General features: G+C 36.8%; 1 non-coding gene across 1 annotated transcript; it reads left to right on the top strand.

Moving 5' to 3' along the window:
- Window positions 1–1,843: 1,843 nt before the first annotated feature.
- On the top strand, window positions 1,844–1,950 carry LOC130466510 (small nucleolar RNA R71). Its single transcript, XR_008926733.1, has one exon. It is a non-coding gene; the product is annotated as a small nucleolar RNA R71 (small nucleolar RNA).
- Window positions 1,951–6,925: the final 4,975 nt, after the last annotated feature.

The raw sequence follows: 6,925 nt of genomic DNA on the forward strand, positions 1-6,925 counted from the left end.
CAGAGCATCCACTTCAGCACTCCAAGAACTGCTATCACCTGCAGAAGACTCACAACAAAGCACTGCCTCCAAAGGGTCTATTTCGAGAACTTGGGAGACGTTATCACGAGTAATAAAATCAACTACATCTATGCGATAGCATTGTTCCTCCTCTAGAATGGGACTTTTTAAGGCACTATTCAGATTAAAAGTCACCTTATCATCCCCAACAGACAATGTCAATTTCCCACTTTTAACATCAATTACCGCCCCCGCCGTGTGAAGGAAGGGTCTACCTAAGATTATGGGAATTTGAGAATCCTCCTGCATGTCTAACACTACAAAGTCTACAGGTATATAGAATTTACCTACTCTAACAGGGACGTCCTCTAAAACACCTAAGGGGTATTTGACAGAACGGTCGGCCATTTGTAGAGTGATATTGGTAACCTTAAGCTCACCCATATTCAGTTTAGTACAGACAGACAAAGGCATGACAGACACACTAGCACCTAGATCACATAAAGCTTTATCAATAAACACGGTGCCAATGTTACATGGGATGGAAAAACTCCCGGGGTCTTTAAGTTTAGGTGGAGACTTGTTTTGCAAATAAGCACTACATTCCTCAGTGAAAGCTATAGTCTCTACCTCACAAAAAGCAAGTTTCCTGGTCAAAATATCTTTCATGAATTTAGCATAAGCAGGAACCTGTAAAATTAATTCAGTAAAAGGAACCGTTACCTGCAAATTTTTGACCACTTCCAAGAATCTGCCGAACTGCTTGTCTAGCTTATTTTTGAGTTGTCGGTTTGGGAAGGGGAGTGCAATAGGTGATACTTGAATATCCGCCCCCTTCTTAACCGCAGTTGTAGCCTCATTCTCATTGACTACCTTTTCAGCTTCCTTTTCACCCATAACTATCTTCGGGATTTCCTCACTGACCAGATCACTAGCAGACACCCCGGAATCAACCTCAACCGGCATAGAAGGACCATCATAATCCCTACCACTCCTCAATGTAATTGCATTAGCAGTCTCCCTATTTTCGGGCTGTGAAGGAAGTTGGCCTGGTGGCCTCCCTGCAATAGTAGTAGCCATCTGTGCCAACTGTGTATCAATGATCTTGTTGTGAGCAGTAAGAGCATCGATTTTTGCATCCTTTTCACTTAGAGATTTTTGCATTTGTAGCATCATGTTTCTCATCTCTATTAGCATAGGGTCAGGCTGTGTGGTTTGAGGTGGTGGTGGTGGAGGTGATGTGTGTTGTCTAGGGAACCCAGGTGGTCCACTAGACTGTTGGTTATAGTTGTTCCGTGGTTGGTAGGGTTGGTATGGTTGTGGTGGTGGATGTTGAACTTGGTGAGGGTTTTGGATATTGTTGCTCCTGTAGGAAAGCAGAGGGTTATTTTTGTAGCCCTCGTTGTAAGAGTTGGAGAATGGGTTGTTTTGTTTGTAGGATTGAAATGCGTGACATTGTTCAACAGAGCTCCTACATTCCGGTGCATAATAACCAGACATTCCACAACTTTCACAAACAGTAGCAGGTTGGGCACTCATAGCAGCTACACTAGCAGGTTGGGCAGACTGAGTATTGGTTGCTTGCATATTATCAAACTTATAGTGTAAAGCAGTCAATTGGGCAGTTAATTGTTCAATAGAATTTAAATCATGCTTACCACCCCTATTAGATAGACCTCTAGGATTTCCATACTGGGCATTGTGAATGGCTATCTCCTCAATCACCTCCATAGCTCTAGGCACCTCAAGTTGCATGAACCTCCCACTGGCAGCTGAATCCAACAAACATCTAGACTCATTGCCCAGACGATTATAAAACTGCTGAATCAAGAACCAATCTTCCAAACCATGGTGCGGGCATTCTCTTTGCAAATCCTTGAATGTCTCCCAGACCTCGAACAAACTCTCATCTGCTTGTTGTGAGATACCTAATATCTGACCCCTCAGACGAGCCGTTTTCTCAGGTGAAAAATATTTAACATAAAAAGCAAGAGCCAAGGATTCCCAATTAGTGATTTTCAAAGCCGCCCGATTCAACCCATTAATCCACAGTTTAGCTTTCCCACTCAAAGAGAACGGGAAAATTATCTCCATAGTCTGCTCCGGAGTCAATCCCTTTTGCTTGATGGTGGAACAATATTGGATAAAGGACTGAATGTGAAGATTCAAATCTTCACCTGGTTCCCCACCGTACTGGCGTCTCTCGATCATGTTAATCAATGCAGGCTCAATCTTGAAGGTCTCAGCTGCAATGGAAGGCATGATCGCCTTTGGTAGCACGGACAGACTTGGCTTAGAATAGTCCGTAAGCCGTGGGGTAGGTGGCGGTATCAGATTTTCGTCACCAATCTCTATCTCTGAAACTGAATCTGTATCTGAAGGAAAAAGATCGCCAATATTATGATCAGAATCAGAGTAATTCCCACACAGTGCAATGAAAGTTCTTCGTCTACGAAAGGTTCTTTCGCTCAGGATCGAATGGAGTAAGATTACTAGTACCTACGGTCCTGGGCATAGACAAAGACTACAAAACAATGTGAGATCCGGTCTCAAGGAACGTGAGTTCCTTGAGTAGTAACAAACAATAATCTAGGATAAGCAATCAACAACAGAAAATAAAACCGTTTCCCCGGCAACAGCGCCAAATTTTGACAGGCTAAAGTCGTATCACCTAATAAAAAATAACCTAAGTCCACTAGCTAGGTAGCAAGGGAAGTCAGGATAGAATCCACAGGGAAACAGTGTTCTTTCTACTATTAATCAATCAGACTAGACTATTGGGAACAAGAGTTGGTTTGATGGTTTGCTAAAACTACTACGATAATTAAACGAATAAGAATCAATAAACTAAGGAACCTAGGGTGTAGGTTCACCAACAAATAACAATCCAGGACAAATAACAATCGCGATAGTAAACAGAGTAATCAATTAGTCTAGCATGCTCTCTCAAGTCGGTACTAATCATAGATTTAGAATTAACGGGCTCCCGCTACGTATTAACTCTAATCCCACCTATTGACACAAGCCTAAACATCAAATTGCATCTCTCGAATCGTAATCTGATATTGCATAACTACCACAATTAAACCTGCGCAAATCTAATTGCATAGTGAAATAAACCAATCAATAGGAATTAATTACAATGCCAACAATCACAATTATTCAATGTCCCTTCATACTATTCAAGGATCCCCAAACCCTAGAAAATAAATTACTCAAGCATAATAACAAATAACAAGGTAATCAACATAATGGAAAACATGATCAAAAATAATTAATTAAGCAAAATAGAAAGCAATACCTAAATGTAGAACAAAAGGATGAACTAAAAATTGTAACTTTAATTGAAACCAAAAATAAGTGCTTGGAACAAATTTGAGAGAAAACTAGATTAAGAGCAAATAAAACTAAGTGTTTGAATGTAGAATATGAGATAATAAGATGTCCAACTAAATTAACTAAGGGCTATATTTATAGTTTAGCCCAAAAACACAAGAGAAAACCGGAATAAAACTAAAATAAACCGCGCGCTAAAGGCTCCAGGGTTGTCGTCGCCCGGTCGGGCGGCCAACCGCCCGACGGGCGACCAGCTCGAAACCCGCCCGACGGGCGCAAGGCTGCCCGGCGGGCGAAGAGAGAAACTTCTGAAAACATCTGCACGCGCCCGGTCGGGCGCCACTCGCCCGTCGGGCGGAGGGAGAACTTGCTGCTGCTGCCTTTGATGGGATCCCGATGGGCACCGGGCGAAGATCCGCCCGTCGGGCGCCTGCTGCTTGCTCCTTTATGCTTTCTCGCCCAATGGGCGAGGGGCAATCCACCGGGCGGAGGGCTAAGTGATCCGCCCTTCGTCCGCAACGCCGAGTCTAACTTCCGGGGCTCGATCATGAACATCTAGGGCTCCCGTAAGTCGACAAAAGTCGTCCCGAACTCCCTCGGGATCATGTGGTGGCCTAAATCATCAAGAAACGGGCCTAAAAAGACCAATTTCTCACTAAGTATTCCTGAAACTCAAGGCACACTAAAATACACAGATTAGTACTAAAATGGCTCCTAGGAGCTCATTTGACGCATAAAAGTACTAAGGGACGGGGGTGAAAACAATATATAAAACGCACATATCAACAGCAGTCCATCGTGGAAGACGTTCCACCATGTCATACTCGCCACGGCTAGCATGTGCACCCAAAAGTTATGGATGAGTTAAATAAAGGACTTTATTAAATGTTTTACTTATTCTATTCTCCCTGTGTTAATTAAATAAAATGAATTGAAATGAATTTACGTTGCTAGGATAGTCGTTACTGAGTCTTCGGCTCACCGTTTTGTTCTTTGTTTTAGGTACTGCGGGGAACGATGGAAACGAGTAGTGACGAGGAATTTCACTTTTATGTTATTCACCTAGTTTATGCTTAAAGTTTTAATAATTTAATTAAAGACTTTTAGTAAGTTGTGTTCTTTTATTTCGGAAATATAAAGGATTATTATATTAATTTTGGTATTTAATAGCTTATGATTGATGGTTGCCTTGTAACTCCCAAGAGGGAGGAGTTACAGCAGGTAATGTCCCGAACAAATTAGGTTATTTCCGCTGCTAATTATGCTTTAATAATTGAATTAGAGGTTGGGGCGTTACAATAACTATTGAAAAAAATAAACATATGATAACAAATCATGATAAAATAAACATAGTACCTATTTCAAATATATAGTAACTATATAAACCATATAGTAACTATATAAAACATATAGTGACTATTATTATAATATAGTAACTATTGTACACATATAGTAACCATTATAATCATGTAGTCACTATCTAAGAAGCGGACAAAAACATACTCTAAATGACATAGTACATAATGTAATCGTATAATAACTATTATTTATCAAAAAATCACTATAAACTGATAACATAATAACTATCTTAAACACATAGTTACTGTTTTAAACTTATAATAACTTTTTAAAAAATATAGTAACTATTTTAAAGTTATAGTAACTTTTTAAAAAATATAGTTACTCTAAAAACTACTACTAACATAAACACAACGAACATTCCAGTGACTATTAAAAACACTATTTCACAACATAAATTAAAGGTGACTATACCATTTATATACTAACTATGTGAAACACTAACCCTAATTTCAACAAAACAACAAACATTTCAAATCACTCAACAAAATAATAACTATTGTACACATATAGTACTATTGTACACATATAGTAACCATTAAAATAATATAGTAACTATTTACACATATAGTAACCATTAAAATTACATAGTACCTCTTTAAATCATATAGTTACTGTATTACGTACCCATATAGTTACTATTTAAAATTGTGAAGTCACTGATCGAATTCGCGAAGTGAAAACGATATTTCGGTAAAACAGAAACATTAATTTCTCAAAAGAAACAAATATTTTCAATTTTAAATAAAAATAGACTTAAAATTCTTTGAAAAAACAACAAACCGAGATGTGATCTCTAAAAATTCTTGCGAAGATTTGTAGACGAGCGCAAATTCTTCGATTCGATTTTGACAACGACGAACCTCGTTCTTGATCTACTACTTCCTCCAATTTTTCCTCTTCTAATAGATCCAATTATAAGAATTACTCCGTATAAGATAATTACGAAGAAAATCGAACAAAACCTAGAAATTTGGGCTAAATTTTGAAAAGCATAGAGAGAAAATGAAGAGAGAGAAATGAAAGAGAAATGAACAAAATGTAGATCTGAAAATTTGAAAAATAAATTTTTTTAAAACGTATATAAAGTGGGCTAGAAACAAATCGCATTGAAACTCTACAAAACACATAGTAACTCTTTAAAACACATAGTTACTGTAATACGTACGCATATAGTTACAATTTAAAATCACAAAATATATGTCACGTGACCGTTACACATGTTGTCCATACAAATTACTCCGTTGCCCTGGTCCACGCTAAGTTAGCGTGGACCAGGTTTATATTACGTGTAAATGCATCTTCCTTCACCCTTCCCCTTCACATTTTTAAACTTTTTTTTTGAATCAAAATTAATATTAACAAATAAAATTTTAAAACAAACAATTCTAACAATTTTATTTTTTTTCAATTATATTAATTATTTTAATTAAGAAATTCAGTAATTATTCAATTTTTTTTTGGCAACACTTTTTTAAATATCCGAAATTAAAAACGAAATAATAAACTAAAATTTTATTTTTATTACATTCATTTTTACCTGGCGGGGAAAAAAAAATTTAACACAAGGTTCGGGCCGCCAATTCCGGGTGGACCAACAATGGTTCGGGCCGCCAATTCTGGGTGGACCTACCATGGTCCGGGCCGCCAATTCCAGGCGGCTCTAGTGTTTTTTTTAAAAAATGAATTAATTTTTTTTTCCTGTCAGGTAAAAACGAATGTAATAAAAATAAAAATAAAAGTTTATTATTTCGTTTTCATTTCGAATATTTTAAAAAGTGTTGCCAAAAAAAAGAATTGAATAATCACTGAATTTCTTAATTAAAATAATTAATATAATTGAAAAAAATAAAATTGTTAGAAGTTTTTGGTTAAAAATTGTAGTTTAAAATTTTATTTGTTAATATACTTTACGGGTCCTAAACGGTGAAAAAAAAAGGTTCGGGTCCTTAACGGTGAAAAATTACAAGGTAAGACCCTATTCTTTATCTTAACTCAAATTGCAAATAACCATAATAAAGGGTAATTAATGGACATGACAGAATAAGGAAATAATTTAGAACAATTATTCACTTTCAAATTTCATGACAAATATATGGTACAAAATGAAAAAGTTACTTATTTTAGCTTCTAAAAAAACATATTTTAGCCATGGGAATTCTACATAGTTACACAATACGAATAAAAAATAAAAATATCATAACTTTGACAGAATTATACATTGAAAATC

The sequence above is a fragment of the Spinacia oleracea genome, chromosome 1 (assembly GCF_020520425.1).
Source record: "Spinacia oleracea cultivar Varoflay chromosome 1, BTI_SOV_V1, whole genome shotgun sequence".
In the NCBI taxonomy this organism is placed as follows: Eukaryota; Viridiplantae; Streptophyta; class Magnoliopsida; order Caryophyllales; family Amaranthaceae; genus Spinacia; species Spinacia oleracea.